Raw genomic sequence first — 21,077 nt, 5'->3', positions numbered from 1 at the left:
AATTATAAAAGCAGCTCCTGCTTAGTAAAGGGAGTCCACATCACTTTGAATTCCAAAACAGTTTGTGGTTTTAGAAGATAACAATAGGACAGGCTGGAAAAAAAAAATCCATTGTGCTGATAAGTTCCTTCACACTGCCATCTTGGAAATACCCTGTTGAGTCGGTGTTGGTGTGGGTAACAATAATGTTGTTTTCATAATATGTGCTGGCAGATGAGCACACTTCTCTACAGTGTTAACAGTTGTAATTAAGGAATAAACAGCACAGAGTGTCAGTCCGATGACAATTTCATCTATAGTGTCACAATACAAAATGTCACAAAATATTAGAACTGTTACATAACTATAAAAAGGATCGGCTTAAAAGCTGAAAGCCCTTTAAAAAGCAAGACAGAAAGGAAGAAAAAAGAAAACTGGCATAGAGACCAGAACAATTTTATACCTTCTCAAGAATGTTCTGTCACGAAAATAAATTGATATATATTTTTTTTCCCTGTTACATTACAGTTTGGTTTCTAGCCATCCAGTTGATTTAGCAGGAGAATGCAGGGCTTTTTAGCAGCTTCAAATTGGTAAACAGATTTAGATGTAGTAGGGAGAACATGAGGAAGTTTTTTTTTTTCTTAACATCCAATCTTTCCCAGCATATGCACATAAGAAGGTGAATGAAGCAATGTGAAACTTATTTCTCTTTAGTCAAGTGAAAAAAAAAAGGCTAAACATTTGTTGAGATGGTAAAATATTGTGTCAAGCAAGTAGGCACATTCCAAAATTAAACAGTGGTTGATACGTGATCGTCCTCAAATATTTGAGCATTACACTTCCTTTGAGTTCTGGAAATTAAATCACCAGTAGGTTAGATTAAAATACAAAATGAATAGCAACGTAACCATCTCAGAGAAGGTTCAGGCTTTTTCTCCCCCAAATTGATTAACTTGCTAAATCGTGTTTTTAAAAAGCCTAAGTTTAATGTTCCCTGGGTTATGATTTAGGGCAGAGAGGAAGGGATTTCTGGGCTTTGACTGTTCCATTTCCCCCATTTCTAGTTACTACCTCAGCAACTCCCAGAGAGGACTTTATTCCTGGCCCCATAGAGCTTTTCCCCAGTCCCCTCCTTGTAGGCTGGAACAGATTGCACCACATGGTGTACGTTAAAAAAAAAAATTCCCAAAGGGACCTGGATACCCCCATTAAAGGGCGTTATATTCCTCATGTCAAATTAGCTTTAGATAGGAATTTCTAAATATTTTTTTTTCTGTAAGGAGGGGAGAAATACCAAATCTACTACAGATTTTGTACATAATTAGTAGGAAAAAGACAAGGAAAAAGAAATGTCATCCATTGAGTCTTTTTCCTCTCTATTCAGTGCCCTTATATATTTTGTATATCCACTAGTCTTTATGAAAACTATGAGTTTCTTTTTTTCTTCAGAATAATGGGGTTTTCTAAATAAAGCTTGTTCCAAGAATTTTTCATAGCCTTTCTTGGGTTACTGCAAATGCATAAATATTCAAACCTCATTTTCTGCTGAAACACTTCTAGTGTATGATATTATTAAGCTAGAAAATGCTAATGATCAGAAGGAGCTGCAGTTTTTCTCCAAAATATTAATTTTACTAAAGTACTCAGGAAAAAGCCTAATACTCTGGAAACCAGACATCTGCTCTTTCCCATGCGTAGGGAGCAGTGTGAATGAAAGTGATGTCATAAGGACAGTTTTTCTCTGCCTTCTGTACAAGGTGTTTTAACTTGCTAGGTTAAGATTTAGATAAGAATTAAAATAAACTTTAACAGTCTTTACCATTTTGTGTTCTCTGCTTCATTCTCCTTTTTCTATTAAGAAAAAAGGTGTGTGGGTATATTTATTTTTTGATTCAAAATTAAATTTATTTGGAGGTTATTTTGTCACTTTTGAGGCAACTGGAGACAGATTAAGGGTAGAGTGAGGAACATTTATGTGAAAAACCAGGGCACACAATCATTAATTTTAGACAGGAGGAAGATATTAGCATGAAACCCACACTACAGTGGGTTATATTGTGTAAAATTTAGTGCACAAGGCCATGAATGTGTCTTATCTACAAAATACATTCTTTTCCTTCCTAAGTCTATTGTCTTTTTACTCTAAGCCAATTCACATCCTTTTATTTTTATTTTTTTTAAAAGAAATCCTCTTGTTTAGAAAAAAAGTTCTAAATCTCCCTGAAGAGTTTCCCCCCGCTTTTCAAGAATTGCCCAAACATAATACCTATATGACTTAAAACATCCTTCATTTAAGTAGTCTATTTTGACTCTTCCACTTTAATTAGGATAGTAAGTTTGTTTTTAAGAGTTGCTGACCAAAATCTCTTCAGAGAAGGTAGTAACTAGATGGTGAATTCAAACAGTAAAAGAAAGTCTGTGGAAAATATGGAGAAGGTGAAGAGGAGTGAAATTTGAGAAAAAGCTTCAGACTGAAACAAGAAAGTGTGTCTGTGCCTCTCTGTTTGCTGGTGTTTTTGTTTCTAATTTAGAAGTCAATTTGTCTACATAGGAAATTTAATTCCCTACTGCTAATAAGAGAACAGTTAGAGTTTCCTGGGACCAACATGGGGACATGTCAAACTTCAGCAATTATGGAGAGGACTGATTTGTGAATTTGACACCTGGCATTGTGATCCCCCTTTCTAACTGGAGCTGAGATTATATCCTTACTAAAATCCAAGACAAGGAAAACCAGTCCAACAAAAAAGAGGCTAAAAAATGCTTCCGGACATCATCTTACCTCTCAGAATCAAGTTTCCTTGCTTACAAGAGAAAGGACTGGGTTTCCAACACTAATAATGTTTTAAAGTTCTTGCTATTTTAAAAACTCTAATTTGTGTCTCAGGCAGAGTCTGAGACTGTTAAAGTAGTAGCCTGACCACAGTGCAAATCAATAAAAAGCTTCAGAAAGGAAACAATAAAGGGTTCTTATTTTAGAGAGCAGGAATGAAGTTGTTCTCATCTTGACAACTATGATCCAACTGGATCATTTAACCTCCACCTTTACAGTCAAAGGTTGTTTTTTTTTTTTTTTTTCATTACTCTTTAATGAGTCTAAGTTATCAATATTGAAAAATTTCTGATGTTTTACATAATACCACTTTGGAGACAATACTATTAAATTAGAAGGAAGCAAACTTCCACTTACTTTGTCTAGTCTACCTCTGGCTTCTTTCATCTCCCAATAATTATTTTTCATACCTTGTCTCTTCATACATTTACAAGGTCTATAATACTTACAAACATATTTTTGTACTAGAATGTTTTACTCCAGGAAAACAAATACTGAGTTATTCAAAATAAGCCAAATCTAGAGCCTTTTAAAATGATATCCAGTAAACACAATGGTGGATAACACTTGAGCATCATTCATCCATTCCCTAGATCTTACTGCCTGCCTACTGTGTAGTAGGCACAGTTCTAAGCACCAAGAACAGAGCAATAAACAATACAGCCAAAACACAACAAACCTGGCATGGAATTTACATTCTGGAGTGGGCAATGGGCGGAAGGAGTTGAAGATAGTGAAACAAAAAAGAATACTTTATCTTTAGATGAGGATAATGTCTAATAATGTATGAACTTCTAAAATGCCTTCTCTATGGGAAAAAAAGAAAGCAAATGTCATAGTTTCACAGAAAATATGACTGGAATAGAGACTCCCCACACCCCCATCCACAGATCTTGAGTTAGGGTTGTCCAGTGAAGCAACATTTCCACTGCTACTAATTTGGAAGCAATGTAATCTTAATGGATAGGGAGGTGGTTGTTGAAACATACAATCTACCAGGACGTAATCATGAATAGAAAACCTGAACACACCAATAATAAGGAAATTGATCAGTAATCAAAAACCTCCCAACACAGAAAAAAGCCCAGGACCAGATGGCTCCACTGGTGAATTCCACCATGTATTTAAATAAGAATTAAGGTCAATCCCTCTCAAACTCTTAAAAAAAAAAAAAAATATATATATATATATATATTAGTGGGGAAACATTCCAAAACTCCTTTTACAAGGCCAGCATTACCCTGATATCAAAGACAGATAAGGACACTACAAGAAAAAACAAAACTTAGACCAATATCCCTGATGAACACAGAGACAAAAATTTTCAATGAAATATTAGCAAACTGAATTTACCAACACATTAAAGGGATCATACACCCTAACCAAATGGGATTTATCCCTGTGACACAGGGATAGTTCAACAAAAACATCAAAAGTGTGATCTTGTATTCAGGCTCAGTCACTCAGTCGTTCCCAAATCTTTGCAACCCTGTGGACTGTAGCCCATCAGACTCCTGTGTCCCTCGAATTTCCCAGGCAAGAATGCTGGAGTAGGTTGCCATTTCCTACTCCAGGGGATCCTCCTGAATCAGGAATTGAACCTACGTCTCTTGTGTTTCCTGCACTGCCAAGCAGATTCTTTACCATTACACCACCTGGGAAGCCCCCAATAAATGTAATACATCACATTATCAGACTGAAAGATATATATATATATATCTCATCATGACAACAGATGCAGCAAAAGTATTTTACAAAATCCTTTCATGATTAAAAATCCTCAACAAACTGGGTAGAAACCGTAACATAATAAAGGCCGTATATGATAAACTGACAGCTAACGTCATACTCAATGGTGAAAGACTGAAAGCTTTTCATCTAAGATCAGGAACAAGAAAAGAACGTCCACTCTCACTACTCTATTTAAACATAGTACTGAAATTCCTAGCTAGACCAATGCAGCAAGGCAAAAGAAAAAAGGCATCCAAATCAGAAAGGAATAGGTAAAACTGTCCTTATTTGTACATGATATGGTCTATATGTATGTGTGTGTGTGTATATACATACAAACACAATTTCTAAAGACTCAACCAAAAAAGTGTTAGAACTAGTTTATGAATTCAGTAATCAGTAAATGCAGGATATAAAAATAGAATTTTTTTTATATTTTATATTTAATTATATATATTTAATTAATATATTTTATATTTCTATAAAAATAGAAATTTTTAACACAGAAATTAATTGCATTTCTATACATGAACAGCATATCTGAAAAATTAAATAAAGATTATCCAATTTGCAACAGCATCAAAAATAATAAAGTACTCAGAAATAAATTTAACCAAGGAAGTAAAAGATTGAACAATGAAAACTATAAGATTTTGGTGAAAGAAACTTAAGAAAACACAAATAAATGGAGAGCTATTCTATGTTCATGCATCAGAAAAATTATTTAAAATGTCCATACCACCCAAAGGCATCTATAAATTTGATGCAATCCCTATCAAAATTCAAATGGCATTTTTCACAGAAATAGAGAAAACAACCCTAAAGTTTTTATGGATCCACAATTCAGTTCAGTTCAGTTGCTCAGTTGTGTCCAACTCTTTGCGACCCCATGGACTGCAGCACGCCAGGCCTCCCTATCCATCACCAACTCCCGGAGTTTACTCAAACTCATGTCTATTCAGTCGGTGATGCCATCCAACCATCTCATCCTCCGTTATCCCCTTCTCCTCCCGCCTTCAATCTTTCCCAGCATCGGGGGCTTTTCAAATGAGTCAGTTCTTTGTATCAGGTGGCCAAAGTATTGGACTTTCAGCTTCAGTATCAGTCCTTCCAATGAACACCCAGGACTGATTTCCTTTACAATGGACCGGTTGGATCTCCTTGCTGACCAAGGGACTCTCCAAGAGTCTTCTCCAACACCAGATCAAAAGCATCAATTCTTTGGCACTCAGCTTTCTTTATAGTCCGACTCTCACATCCATACATAACTACTGGAAAAACCATAGCCTTGACTAGGTGGACCTTTGCTGGCAAAGTAATGTCTCTGCTTTTTAATATCCTGTCCAGGTTGGTCATAACTTTTTTACCAAGGAGCAAGCATCTTTTAATTTCATGCCTGCAGTCACCATCTGCAGTGATTTTGGAGCCCCAGAATATAAAGTCTCTCACTGTTTCCATTGTTTCCCCATCTATTTGCCATGAAGTAATGGGACTAGATGCCATGATCTCAGTTTTCTGAATGCTGAGTTTTAAGCCAACTTTTTCACTCTCCTCTTTTACTTTCATCAAAAGGCTCTTAAGTTCTTCTCTTTCTGCCATAAGGTATCATCTGCATATCTGAAGTTACTGATATTTCTCCCAGCAATCTTGATTTCAGCTTGTGCTTCATCCAGCCCAGCATTTCTCATGATGCACTCTGCATATAAGTTAAATAAGCAGGGTGACAATATACAGCCTTGATGATCTCCTTTCCCAATTTGGAACCAGTCTGTTGTTCCATGTCCAGTCTAACTGTTGCTTCTTGACCTGCATACAGATTTCTCAGTAGGCAGGTCAGGTGGTCTGGTATGCCCATCTCTTCTAGAATTTTCCACAGTTTATTGTGATCCACACAGTCAAAGGCTTTGGCATAGTCAATAAAACAGAAGTAGACATTTTTCTGGAACTCTCTTGCTTTTTCAATGATGCAGTGGATGTTGGCAATTTGATCTTTGGTTCCTCTGCCTTTTCTAAATCCAGCTTGAACATCTGGAAGTTCATGGTTCACGTATTGTTGAAGCCTGGCTTGGAGAATTTTGAGCATTACTTTGCTAGCGTGTGAGATGAGTACAATTGTGCAGTATTTTGAGCATTCTTTGGCATTGCCTTTCTTTGGGACTGAAATGTAAACTGACCTTTTCCAGTCCTGTGGCCACTGCTGAGTTTTCCAAATTTGCTGGCATATTGAGTGCGGCACTTTCACAGCATCATCTTTCAGGATTTGAAATAGCTCAACTGGAATTCCATCACCTCCACTAACCCACTTGACTTCGCATTCCAGGATGTCTGGCTTTAGGTCAGTGATCAGACTGTTGTGATTACCTGGGTCGTGAAGATCTTTTTTGGATAGTTCTTCTGTATCTTCTTGCCACTTCTTCTTAATATCTTCTGCTTCTGTTAGGTCCATACCATTTCTGTCCTTTATCGAGCCCATCTTTGCATGAAATGTTCCCTTGGTATCTCTAATATTCTTGAAGAGATCTCTAGTCTTTCCCATTCTGTTGTTTTCCTCTATTTGTTTGCACTGATCACTGAGGAAGGCTTTCTTATCTCTCCTTGCTATTCTCTGGAACTCTGCATTCAAATGGGTATATCTTTCCTTTTCTCTTTTGCTTTTCACTTCTCTTCTTTTCACAGCTATTTGTAAGGCCTCCTCAGACAACCATTTTGCCTTTTGCATTTCTTTTTCTTGGGGATGGTCTTGATCCCTGCCTCCTGTACAATGTCATCATGAATTTCTGTCCATAGCTCTTCAGGCACTCTGTCTATCAGATCTGATCTGAATTTGGCAATAAGGAGTTCATGATCTGAGCCACAGTCAGCTCCTGGTCTTGTTTTTGTTGACTGCATAGAGCTTCTCCATCTTTAGCTGCAAAGAATATAATCAATCTGATTTGACCATCTGATATTGACCATCTGGTGATGTCCATGTTTAGACTCTTCTCTTGTGTTGTTGGAAGAGGCTGTTTGCTATGACCAGTGCATTCTCTTGGCAAAACTCTATTAGCCTTTTCCCTACTTCATTCTGTACTCCAAGGCCAAATTTGCCTGTTACTCCAGGTATTTCCTGACTTCCTACTTTTGTGTTCAAGTCCCCTACAATGGAAAGGACATCTTTTTTGGGCGTTAGTTCTAGAAGGTCTTGTAGGTCTTCATAGAACCATTCAACTTCAGCTTCTTCAGCATTACTGGTCGGGGCATAGGCTTGGATTACTTGATATTGAATGGTTTGCCTTGGAAACGAACAGAGATTATTGTGTCATTTTTGATATTACATCCAAGTACTGCATTTCGGAGTTCTATAGTAATTAAGACAGTATAGTAAAAAAATGAAAATAATAACAGATACATGGACCAAAGAAACAGAATCAAGAGTTCAGAAGAAACCCTCATATAAACAGTCAACTAATATTTCATAGAGGAGCCACAGACACTCATAGGAAAGGATAGTCTTTTCAACATATGGTAAGAAAACCACATAACCACATGACGAAAAATGAAATTGGACTTTAACACCACTCACAAAAATTAACTAAAAATGGGTTAAAGACCTAAACATAAGACCTAATAAAACAAAACTCCTTGACATTGGTCTCTGCAACAATTTTTTGGATACAACACCAAAAGCAGAAGCAGTAAAAGCAAAACAAACAAGCATGACTACATCAAACTAAAAAAACTTCTTCACAGAAAAACAAATAATGAGCATGATGATGAGGCAAACTATGGGAGAAAATATTTTCAGACCATATAATGAATAAGTGGTTAATATCCAAAATATATAAAGAAATCACACAACTCAATAACAACAACACCAATAATAAGCAATGCTGTTAAAAAAAAGGAGGAACTTAAGACATTTTCCCAAAGAAAGTATCTAAATGGACAAGAAGTACATGAAAAAGTACTCAACATCACTAGTCATCAGAGAATCTAAACCAAAAATGAGGTATCTGTTAGAAGGGCTACTATCAAGAAAAAACAAACATACACACAAAAAAACAAATGTTAGGGAGAATATGGAGAAAAAGGAACCCTTGTAGACCATTGGCAGGAATGTAAGTTGGTTCAGCCCCTATGAAAAATAGTTTGGAGGTTCCGCAAATTACAATCACCATAGCATCCAGAAATCCCACTTCGGGTACATAGCCAAAGGAAGTGAAAATAGAATATCAAAAAGACATCTCCATTATTCACTGCAGCATTATTAACAATACTTAAGATAGGAAACAAGCAAAGTGCCCATCAAGAGATGAACGGATGAAGAAAACATGGTAAAAGAAACATGAATATGTATAACTGATTCACTTTTCTGTATACCTGAAACTGGTGAAACATTGTAAATCAACTATATACCAATAAAAAAAAAAATAGTTACCAACAGGGACCTACTGTGTAGCACAAATAACTCTATGCAATACTTTGTAACAACCTAAACTGGAAAAGAATCTGAAAAAGAATAAATACCTGTATATGTGTAACTGATTCATTTTGCTATACATCTGAAACTAACAGAACACTGTTAACCAACTATATTCCAATATACAATAAAAATTAAAAAAAAAGAAAATGTGGTATACACTGGAATATTATTTGGTCATAAGAAGGAAGGAAATCCTGTCATTTTTGACAACATGAATGGACCTTGAGGGTGTTATTCCAAGGGAGATAAGTCAGATAGACAAAGACAAATATTGTATGATATCATTCCTATTCAGGATCTTGAAAAAGCCAAACTCATAGAAACAGACAGCAGAATATGGTGGCTGGGGCTTGGGGGAATTGGAAAGAAGTGGAAGATGAATGAGTTCTGGAGATCTAATGCAGAGCACATTGATTACAGTCTGTAATATAGTACTCAATACTTCAAAACTAGTGAGAGTCTAGATCTCAAATGTTCTCATCACACACAAAAAGAAGCAATAGTTATGTGACAGGAACTAAAGTTGTTAGCTAAAGCTACAGAGGCACTCACAGGACAATAAATAAAGGTATCAATTCAACATGTACATCTTAAATGTATACAATGTTACAGGTCAGTTATATCTTAACTTTGAAATGTGGCTTATCCATAAAATAGAATATTATTTGGGAAGGAAATTCTGACGCACTCTACCACGTGGAGGAACCCTGAAGATGTTAACTGAAACAAGCCAGACAGAAAAGGACACGTATCGTATGATGCCACTTGCATAAGATACCTAAAGTACCAAACTCACAGAGACAGTAGAGCTCCCAGCAGTGGTTTTGTGTCTGTGAAACTCCTTATAAACAACATTCTAGCCCCAAGCCTGCCACTAACTGCCACTCCGTTTCCTCAGTGGTTTGAATTAGAGCTGTATGGTGCAACAGAGCTTTCTGCGATGGTTGAAATGTCCTGTGTCTGTGCAGTCCAACGTGACAGCCATAACCACACGTGGCTATGAGTATTTAAAATGGAGCTAATGCCCCTGAGAAGCTAAATTTTTATTTAAGGTTAAACTTGTAGAAAAAAAATCTTTAAATATGTCTGTAATAACTTTTAACTGTTTTATGAAATCTAAATAGAAATCAAGTATTTCCAATGAAAATTTCATACCCAAGTGCAGATGTGCTATCAGTGTAAAATATACACTGGGTTTCAAAGACAGTATGAACAGAGCAATGTTTGTATCTTGTTAATTTTTGTATTGATGACGTATTGAGATTCTTTCAATACAATGGGTTAAATGTAGTACTAAAATTAATTTCACTTATTTCTTTTAATTTTTTCTAAAGTAACTGCTAGAAAATTCAAAGTTCCATATGGGTCTTACAATATATTTTACTGAAGAGTATTAAACTAGACAATTTCTCAGAGCCACAGCAATTCCCTGAATCAGGAGCTTTATAAACATTTCCTAAAATCCACTCTAATATTTAAGAACAAAGACAATAATTACTGAATTTGGGGGAAACTTAAATAGTTAATAGGACTTCCCTGGTGGCTTAGATGGTAAAGTGTCTGCCTACAATATGGGAGACCTGGGTTCAACCCTGGGTTGGGAAGATCTCCTGGAGAAGGAAATGGCAACCCACTCCAGTACTCTTGCCTGGAAAATCCCATGGATGGAGAAGCCTGGTAGGTTACAGTCCATGGAGTCTCAAAGAGTTAGACATGACTGAGAGACTTTATTTACTTACTTTTAAATAGTTAATGGACATTTCATACTTTTAACACTTCACAAGGTAAGTGAAAGTTTTTTAACAGCTGCTGCTGCTGCTGCTAAGTCACTTCAGTCGTGTCCAACTCTGTGTGACTCCATAGACGGCAGCCCACCAGGGTCCCCCATCCCTGGGATTCTCCAGGCAAGAACACTGGAGTGGGTTGCCATTTCCTTCTCCAATGCATGAAAGTGAAAAGTGAAAGTGAAGTCGCTCAGTTGTATCCAACTCGTAGCGACCTCATGGACTGCAGCCCACCAGGCTCCTCCATCCATGGGATTTTCCAGGCAGGAGTACTGGAGCGGGGTGCCATTGCCTTCTCCGTTTTTTTTTTTTTCTAATTTTATTTTATTTTTAAACTTTACATAATTGTATTAGTTTTGCCAAATATCAAAATGAATCCACCACAGGTATACATGTGTTCCCCATCCCGAACCCTCCTCCCTCCTCCCTCCCCATACCATCCCTCTGGGCCGTCCCAGTGCACCAGCCCCAAGCATCCAGCATCGTGCATCGAACCTGGACTGGCAACTCGTTTCCTACATGATATTTTACATGTTTCAATGCCACTCTCCCAAATCTTCCCACCCTCTCCCTCTCCCACAGAGTCCATAAGACTGTTCTATACATCAGTGTCTCTTTTGCTGTCTCGTACACCGGGTTATTGTTACCATCTTTCTAAATTCCATATATATGCGTTAGTATACTGTATTTATGTTTTTCCTTCTGGCTTACTTCACTCTGTATAATAGGCTCCAGTTTCATCCACCTGATTAGAACTGATTCAAATGTATTCTTGTTAATGGCTGAGTAATACTCCATTGTGTATATGTACCACAGCTTTCTTATCCATTCATCTGCTGATGGACATCTAGGTTGCTTCCATGTCTTGGCTATTATAAACAGTGCTGCGATGAACATTGGGGTACACGTGTCTCTTTCCCTTCTGGTTTCCTCAGTGTGTATGCCTTCTCCGTTTTTAACAGCAGAGGAGAATATTGTTTTATCCTCACAGTTGTATTTAGACACATTCATTTTTAGAATCTTGAGTCCAAATACAATGCCTAAGAGATACAGATGTTCAGTAACTATGTTGCATCAATATTAAATCGAGGACTTGAATTTTCACCAGACTCTTAATTAAGGTGCATTTGATGAGATTATTATTAAAGATCAAATGGCATGAAGCCTCAACCCAGATAAAATAATTTTGCATTGGTTTTCCTACGGTACAAGGTAAAAAGAAGTTGGCTACTGAAATCAAAGCTCTGTTTTTCCTCAGAACAACTTAGTAATCATTGGAAGCAATATTAATACTTGGTGATAACAGCATTTTTTATAGGAAAAGTACATTACTGACAACTACTATTAATCCTCAACTTGCAGATGGTGAAATGGAAGGACTGCCACTTAATGCCACATTAAGTGAGAGTCTAAGTCACGTCAGGGGTTCTCTCATTATATCTGGGTACTCAGCACTGTAAGTGTCTCTTTCCCATTCCCATTCCCACACCTACAGGTTCTCCAGAGGAACCATAGAGAAGCAATTACCAGTTAAAATTAAGTGGAAAGGAAATACTGTTTTCACAAAGCACATATTTCAACTTCATAAACTAATAAATAGTCTGAGTCCAAAATGGAATTAACATCATTGTCACTCACTAGCGAAAGGCTCGGAGAAGGCAATGGCACCCCACTCCAGTACTCTTGCCTGGAAAATCCCACGGACGGAAGAGCCTGGTGGGCTGCAGTCCATGGGGTCGCTAAGAGTCAGACACGACTGAGTGACTTCACTTTCACTTTTCACTTTCATGCATTGGAGAAGGAAATGGCAACCCACTCCAGTGTTCTTGCCTGGAGAATCCCAGGGATGGGGGACCCTGGTGGGCTGCCGTCTATGGGGTCGCACAGAGTCGGACACGACTGAAGTGATTTAGCAGCAGCAGCAGCAGCAGCAGTGAAAGGCTCTGAGCAAAGACTTTTGCATTAACCTTTATTTGAAATCATCTTTTTTTTTTTAAAAAAGCAGATACACCAGGTTCTTGAAGTGTCTTACTCCGCTGGTATGGCAATGCCAATGTCAGGAGGTATGGTGCTGTTTTTGTATCAACTTTGTAACTGCCTGCTCATCTAATGGAACATATTTTCTTCATTCACTCCCCTACAATGCTCATCTCATTCAGACTCTTCTCTAACTAGAACAAAGCCTCCTTTATCTCATCCCCCCTTTCAAAATGGAATTCAGAGTGAAATTCAATTCAAAAAATAATTATTACTGAGACCCAGAATGGCCTAAGATTACGGAGGAAGATCAACAACATGGCTGCCCCAGAGCCTCTTGTCTTTAGTGGAGTCACCTGGAGAGAGACAGATAAAGTGGAGACTGATAAGAAGGCCAAGGTGGGACTTCCAATGCAGTCTGAGGAATGGCAGGCGTGGTGGGGGTGATAGGCGTGGAGCTATGGAAGCTGGGAGAGAGAAGAAACCAGGGCTACATTCTAAGCAGCTCTGAGTAGAAGAGCAGAAATTGGCCAAGGCACTTCCAGCCTTCAGAGAGCAGAGAAGCAAAGGCCACAGCTCTCTCACTGTACCCAACCTTTGTAAACGTGGGGATCTCCACTTCATCACGTGATTTCTTCCCCAGCTCTCTCCACTGAGACTTCTCAAGTAAAGTCACCATTGTCCTCTGTCTCACCAAGTCCAACGTGTGTCCTAAGCATGCATCTTCCTCAATCTTTTAACAGCATACAATACATTCCCTCTCTCATTCCTGAACTCCTTCTCCTGGTTTCCAGAGCCCTGGCAATCCTGTCTACTGACAATCCTGTCTACTGTCTTCTCCTTCTGAGTCTCTGCCTCCAGATACTGGAGTAGCTCTCAGCTCTTTCTCTGACCCTGTTCTTCTTTCTATTCCTCCAGTGATAACATCCAGTCTGCTGTATTAAGCATGCTCCCTTAAGGCTAGTGCTAGTGTTAGTCATTTAGTCGTGTCTGACTCTTTGCGATACCATGGACTGTAGCCCACCAGGCTCCTCTGTTGGAATTCTCCAGGCAAGAAAACTGGAGTGGGTAGCCATTTCCTTCTCCAGAGCATCTTCCCAATCCAGGAGTCAAACCAGGTCTCATACATTACAGGCAGATTCTTTACCATCTGAGCCACAGGAAAGCCCATTAAGGCGACTACTCTCAAATATATACTCCCAGTTTGGATTTTTTTTTTTTTAGTTTAATACCAATTCAACACCTAGAGCTATTAAGTTGTTGCAAAAGTAATTGCAGCTTTTGCACTGTTGAAATTTGCTTTTGATATTGGAATACATTCTTAAATAAATGTGGTTATGTTACACACCATTTAATGCACATTTCTTGCTTTATAGGGTTTTTTTGGCTGATGACTTATTACTTGTTGTTTTATATTTATTTTTGACTATGGAAATGATGTTAGACAAAAAGCAAATTCTAGCAATTTTCTTGAGTTCGAAGTGGGTTGCAAAGCAGTGGAGAAAATGCATTTGGCCCAGGAACTGCTAATGAACATACTTTGCAGTAGTGGTTGAAGAAGTTTTGCAAAGATGAGACCCTTGAAGATGAGGAGCACAGTGGAAGTTGACAATAACCACCTGAGAGCCACCATCGAAGCTGATCCTCTTACAACTACATGAAAGTTGCCAAAGAATTCAACACCAACCATTCTACGGTCATTCAGCATTTGAAGCAAATTGGAAAGGTGAAAAAGCTCCATAAGTGGGTGCCTCATGAGCTGACTGAAAATCAAAAAATATCATTGCTTTGAAGTGTCATCTTCTCTTATTCTGTGCAACAACAATGAACCATTTATCTACCAAATTGCGTCATGTGATGAAAAGCGGATTTTATACAACAACCGGCAATGACCGGCTCAGTGGTTGGACGAAGAAGAAGCTCCAAAGCAGTTCCCAAAGCCAAACTTGCACCAAAACAACTCACGGTCACTGTTTGGTGGTTTCCTGCCTGTCTGATCCACTACAGCTTTCTGAATCCTGGCAAAACCATTACATCTGAAAAGTATGCTCAGCAAACCGATGAGATACATTGAAAACGGCAACACCTGTGCCCGATGCTGGGCAACAGAAAGGGCCCAATTTTTTCCCACGACAACGCCTGACCACACGTCACCACACCACCAACACTTCAAAAGTTGAACGAACTGGGCTACAAAGTTTTGCTTCATTGGCCATATTCACGTGACCTCTCGCCAACTGACTACCACTTCTTTAAGCATCTGAACAATTTTTTGCAGGGAAAAACACTTCTACAACCAACAGGGTGCAGAAAATGCTTTCCAAGAGTTCATCAAAGCCCCAGGCACAGATTTTTACACTACAGTAATAAAGTTATTTCTTGTTGGCAAATATGTGTTAACTGTAATGGTTCCTATTTTGATTAATGAAGATGTGTTTGAGCCTAGTTATAATGATTTAAAATTCATGCTCCAAAACTGCAATTACATTTGTACCAACCTAATAGTAGGCATGTCAAATGTAACATTTCCTAGAGCTCTAGATTTGTCCCCTCAAGCCTGCTCCCCTCGCAAGTCTTCTCTACATTCTAAGTGTCATCAGTATCCTCGAGTAGCTCACATCACTCTTGGAGTTACCCTCATCTCTTCTTTTTCCCCCTCGAACCATACATACACATGTATCATCCACCATCATCCATCAGCCACTCATGCCAGCTCCACCTACAAAATATATCCTGTATGTCACTCTTCCTCACGACCTCCAATGCCACGATCCCAGACACGCTTGCCTGGGTGTCTGCAATACTTGCTGCAATACACACTTGACTGTTCTCCATGCTGCCACACTTGTCCCTCTTCCCGTCACCAGAGTCACCTAAATAACACTGTCCCAGCCGCAAACCTCATACCCTGGAAATACAAGCACCTTTATCGTGGACCTCAATGTCCTTCATGATTTGGATCCCGCCTTCCTCTGTGACATCATTTCCTGCAGTCTGCCCCTCGGCCTCTGGGCTCCAGCCTCACCATCATCCCTCCGAACCCTCACTTTCACCTCAGCCTGTCTACACTTGCTGATGCATCTCCTGGGACAGCTCTTCTTTCCCTCACTGCATTCAGGTCTTTGCTCAGACCTCCCCTCTTAGTAAAGGCCTTCATGGCCACCTTCTCCCTGCCTTGTGCCCACAACCTTCACCACTTTGTTCACATCATCTTCACAGGACATGACATTGTGCCACATACCCTTAATATGTTGTCTCTTTCTCCCACTGAAATGCAAATGCAAACTCAAGGGGGCAGAGGCTCTTGTATTGTCACCACTCTGTTGTAGTGCCTGGCACCTAGCAGGCACTTGAGGAATATTATTTTAAATAAATTTAAAGATAAAGAAGTTAATACCTTCCTTCTACTTCAAGTTATACTTGAGCAGAGTATAACTCTGGAGGAAAAAATCAGCAATGGCACCTCACTCCAGTACTCTTGCCTGGAAAATCCCATGGACGGAGGAGCCTGGTAGGCTGCAGTCCATGGGGTCGCTAGGAGTTGGACACGACTGAGCGACTTCACTTTCATTTTTCACTTTCATGCACTGGAGAAGGAAATGGCAACCCACTCCAGTGTTCTTGCCTGGAGAATCCCAGGGACGGGGGAGCCTGGTGGGCTGCTGTCTATGGGATCGCACAGAGTCGGACACGACTGAAGCAACTTAGCAGCAGCAGAGAAGCTACAGCAGAGAACCAGGGCGCAAACAAGCAGCAGCCAGCCTGGAGAGCCAGAGGCAAAAGAGGTGCAGAGAGAAAAATACAACTGCTACCCAAGGTAGCAAATGATTCCGAGTCTTGAGAATAACCCTGGACACATGAGCTACACCAAGATACCATTTCTCACTCATCAGATGGGAGCAAGTAACACAGTATGGTATCAGCAAGTGGTAAAAAACATGGGAAAAACATCTTCTCGGAAGCTGCTGGTATGAATGGAAAGAGGGGCAGTACGGCCAATTTGCAGGGCAGCCTTGCAGTATCTATAAAATCCCCGAATTCACACAGCCTCTCATCCGATATTTCCATTTATAGTCTAGAGAAACGTTCACACAGCTGGACAATGAGGCATACACAGGAATGCTGCCTGGACCTTGGTTTGTAGTATTTAAAAGGTTAGGAACAAGTTGGACATCCTCGGTAGAGAAATGGAGACAAGCATGCTATCTACTCATATAATGGGATATTATACAGTCGTTAAAAGGCACAAGCTTGATCTACATGTAACAACATGGATACCACACTGAGACACACTTCTAAGTGGAAAAGGGAATATGCAGCCATTATTCACTATATCATTTCTATTAAAAATGTGTACATACAACGGATGAACATACTTGCAGAGCAGCAACAGAGACCCAGACATAGAGAACAGGCTTATGGACACAGCTGTGGGGGAGGAAGGAGAGGGCGGGATGTAGAGAGAGTAACATGGAAACACACGTTACCATATGTAAAATAGACAGCCAATGCGAATTTGCTGTATGGCTCAGAGAATTCAAACCGGAGCTCAGGAATAACCTAGAGGGGTGGGATGGGGAGGGACGTGGGAGGGATGTTCAAGTGCAAGGGGACAGTTAAACCTACGGCTGATTCATGCTGATGTTTGGTAGAAACCAGCATAATACTGTAAAGCTAGTATCCCTCAGTTAAAACTAAGCAAATAAAAAAGTCTTGCTGATAAGAATCAAAAGTTAAAATATTTGTCATGTTTGTAAAGACATTACATTATATGAGACACGCTTGTAATATAATAGTAAATGATAAAAACAGAATTTCAAATCCTACATACCATATTGTTTAACATTTTAAAATGAAACACTGAATAATGGATTTAAAGAGGCACACTAAAAAAATGTATACACACAAGATTACTACACGTCTCACAAGGATATAGTGTTTTTTGTATGTTGGAGGACACAAAATCAAGTAAATTGTCCCAGGGGAGCTCATCTTTATATGTAACACCATAATATTTCACAGGTGATTTACAGAGCGAACTGTTGTTGTTGTGTAGTTGCTAAGACATGTCTGACTCTTTTGCAGCTCCATGGACTGTAGCCCCCCAGGCTTCTCTATCCATGGAGGGGGCTGCTATTTCCTTCTGTAGGGAATCTTCCTGACCCAGGGACTGATCCTGCATCTCTTATGTCTCCTGCACTGGCAGGCAGATTCTTTACCACTGAGCCACTAGGAAAGCCCACATATACATTATTTTAAGAACACATATGGGCTTCCCTGGTGGCCCAGACAGTACAGAATCTTCATGCAATGTGGGAGGCCTGGGTTTGATCCCTGGGTTGGGAAGATCCACTGGAGAAGGGCATGGCAACCCACTCCAGTATTCTTGCCTGGAGAATCCCCATGGACAGAGGAGCCTGGTGGCCTACAGTCCATGGGGTCACAAAGTATCAGACATGACTGAGCAACCAAGCACAGAAGAATACATAGGTATATATTCCTGGAGCAGTAAGACTGAGGCAAGTAGTGGCAGTAACTGAGACCAGGGAGGCTGCCTAGGGCAAGCAGTCAACAGGCTAGTGTACCAGGCTAAGTCCTGTGGACTTTATTCAATGATTCTACACCATTCATCCATTTCTCCAGTGTAATTTGTAGCTTTGAGAACCAAGAGAAATCTCTCAATAATTAGGACTGACCCTATACATTTAAAAAATGTATTTGAAATCATTACATTCTCTTGCAGCCTTGCACAACCATCACGCCTATTATGTATGTACAAAAGTTGCCCTGCTAAAAGCATTATATTCTTTTAGACATCATTAAAAAAAAAAAAAAAAAAAAAACCAGAGGCTGAATATGGCACCTATTAAATTACCCTGCCCTATCTCTTTGAAATTCCAGGAAAAAACTTGAAGTTGAAAGAAAAATGAGGATGCTTAATTATAAAGATGTTTTCAGCCTGCACAATTAACTGCTTTATGGTGACAGCATTCAGTCTATTAGCCAGCATATCATTCACCCAAACTTGTGTTGAGCTCAATGGTATTAGGTATTCAGACTACACTGATGAGCAAGGACAATCCCCACTCTCATGGAATTTACCGACTAGGAAGGGAAAGGTATTAGATATATTACTGCAACAAAGAATGAAAAACTGCAATAGCAGCTGACTGTGGCTCAGATCATGAACTCCTTATTGCAAAATTCAGACTGAAAATTCAGACTGAAATTCAAACCACTAGGTGGTTTGGGTATGACCTAAATCAAATCCATCATGATTATACAGTGGAAGGGACAAATAGATTCAAGGGAGTAGATCTGATAGAATGCCTGAAGAACTATGGATGGAGGTTCATAACACTGCACAGGAGGTGGTGATCAAAACCATCACAAGAAAAAGAGATGCAAGAAGGGAAAATGGTTGTCTGAAGAGGCCTTCCAAATATCTAAGAAAAGAGGAGGAGCAAAAGGCAAAGGAGAAAAGGAAAGATATAAACATCTGAATGCAGAGTTCCAAAGAATAGCAAGGAGAGATAAGAAAGCCTTCCTCAGCAATCAATCCAAAGAAATAGAGGAAAACAACAGAATGGGAAACACTAGAGATCGCTTCAAGAAAATTAGATACCAAGGGAACATTTCATGCAAAGATGGGCTCGATAAAGGACAGAAATGGTATGGACCTAACAGAAGCAGAAGATATTAAGAAGAGGTGGCAAGAATATACAGAAGAACTATACAAAAAAGGTCTTCATGACCTGGATAACCATGATGGTGTGATCACTCACCTAGAGTCAGACATCCTGGAGTGTGAAGTCAACTGGGCTTAGGAAGCATTACTACGAACAAAGCTAGTGGAGGTGATGGAATTCCAGTTGAGCTATTTCCAATCCTAAAAGATGATACTGGAAAGTGCTGCATTCAGTATACCAACAAATTTGGAAAATTCAGTAGTGGCCACAGGATTGGAAAAGGTCAGTTTTCATTTCAGTCCCAAAGAAGGGCAATGCCAAAGAATGTTCAAACTATCATGCAATTGCATTCATTTTGCATGCTAGCAAGGTAAAGCTCAAAATCCTCCAAACTAGGCTTCAACAATAACGTGAACTGAGAACTTCCTGATGTACAAGCTGGACTGAGAAAAGGCAGAGGAACCAGAGATCAAATTGCCAACATGTGTTAGATCATAGAAAAAGCAAGGGAATTCCAGGAAAACATCTACTTCTGCTTTATTGACTACGCCAAAGCCTTTGACTGTGTGGATCACAACAAACTGTGGAAAATTCTGAAAGAGATGGGATACCAGACCACCTTACCTGCCTCCTAAAAAACTTGTATACAAGTCAAAAAGCAACAATTAGAACCAGACATGGAACAACAGACTATCTTCAAATTGGGAAAAGAGTAAATCAAGGCTGCATATCGTCACCCTGCTTATTTAACTTATATGCAGAGTACATCATGGGAAATGCCAGACTGGATGAAGCACAAGCTGGAATCAAGATTACTGGGAGAAATATCAATAACCTCAGATATGCAGATTTTACCACCCTTCTGGCAAAAAAAAAAAAAAAAAACCCACGAGGAACTAAAGAGCCTCTTGATGAACGTGAAAGAGGAGAGTGAAAAAGCTGTGTTAAAACTCAACATTCAAAAATGAAGATCATGGCATCCAGTCCCCTCACTTCATGGCAAATAAATGGGGAAAAACTGGAAACAGTAACAGACTTTATTTTCTTGTGCTCCAAAGTTACTACAGACCATGACAGCAGCCATGAAATTAAAATTCACTTGCTCCTTGGAAGAAAAGCTATGACAAATCTAGACAGTGTATTAAAAAAGCAGAAACGTCACTTTCCAACAAAGGTCTGCATGGTTACAGCTATGGTTTTTCCAGTAGTCACGTATGGATGTGAGAGTTGGACCATAAAGCAGGCTGAGCGCCAAAGAATCGATGCTTTAGAACTGTGGTTGCAGAAGACTCTTGAGAGTCCCTTGGACTGCAAAGCAATCAAACCAGTTAATCCTAAAGGAAATCAACCCTGAATACTCATTTTAGGACAGGTGCTGAAGCTCTAAGACTTTGGCCACCCGATGCAAAGAGCCAACTCATTGGAAAAGACCCTGATGCTGGGAAAGACTGAAGGCAGGAGAAGAAGGGGACAACAGAGGATGAAATGGTTGGATGGCATCACCGATTCAAAGCACATGAGTTTGAGCAAACTCTGGGAGATGATGGACAGGGAAGCCTGGTGTGCTGCAGTTCATGGGATCCCAAAGAGTCGGACAAAAGTGAGCGACTGAACAACAA

General features: G+C 39.4%; 1 long non-coding RNA gene across 2 annotated transcripts in view; it reads right to left on the bottom strand.

Moving 5' to 3' along the window:
- Positions 1-21,077, bottom strand: part of LOC147348314 (uncharacterized) — a 90,706-nt gene that overhangs the window by 52,816 nt on the left and 16,813 nt on the right. The gene's annotated exons all lie outside the window — the stretch shown is intronic.

Source organism: Bos grunniens, chromosome 22 (assembly GCF_055505025.1).
Source record: "Bos grunniens cultivar Pamir isolate PY7600 chromosome 22, Bosgru_T2T1.0, whole genome shotgun sequence".
NCBI classification, from domain to species: Eukaryota; Metazoa; Chordata; class Mammalia; order Artiodactyla; family Bovidae; genus Bos; species Bos grunniens.
This window is presented reverse-complemented; position numbering and strand designations above follow the sequence as displayed.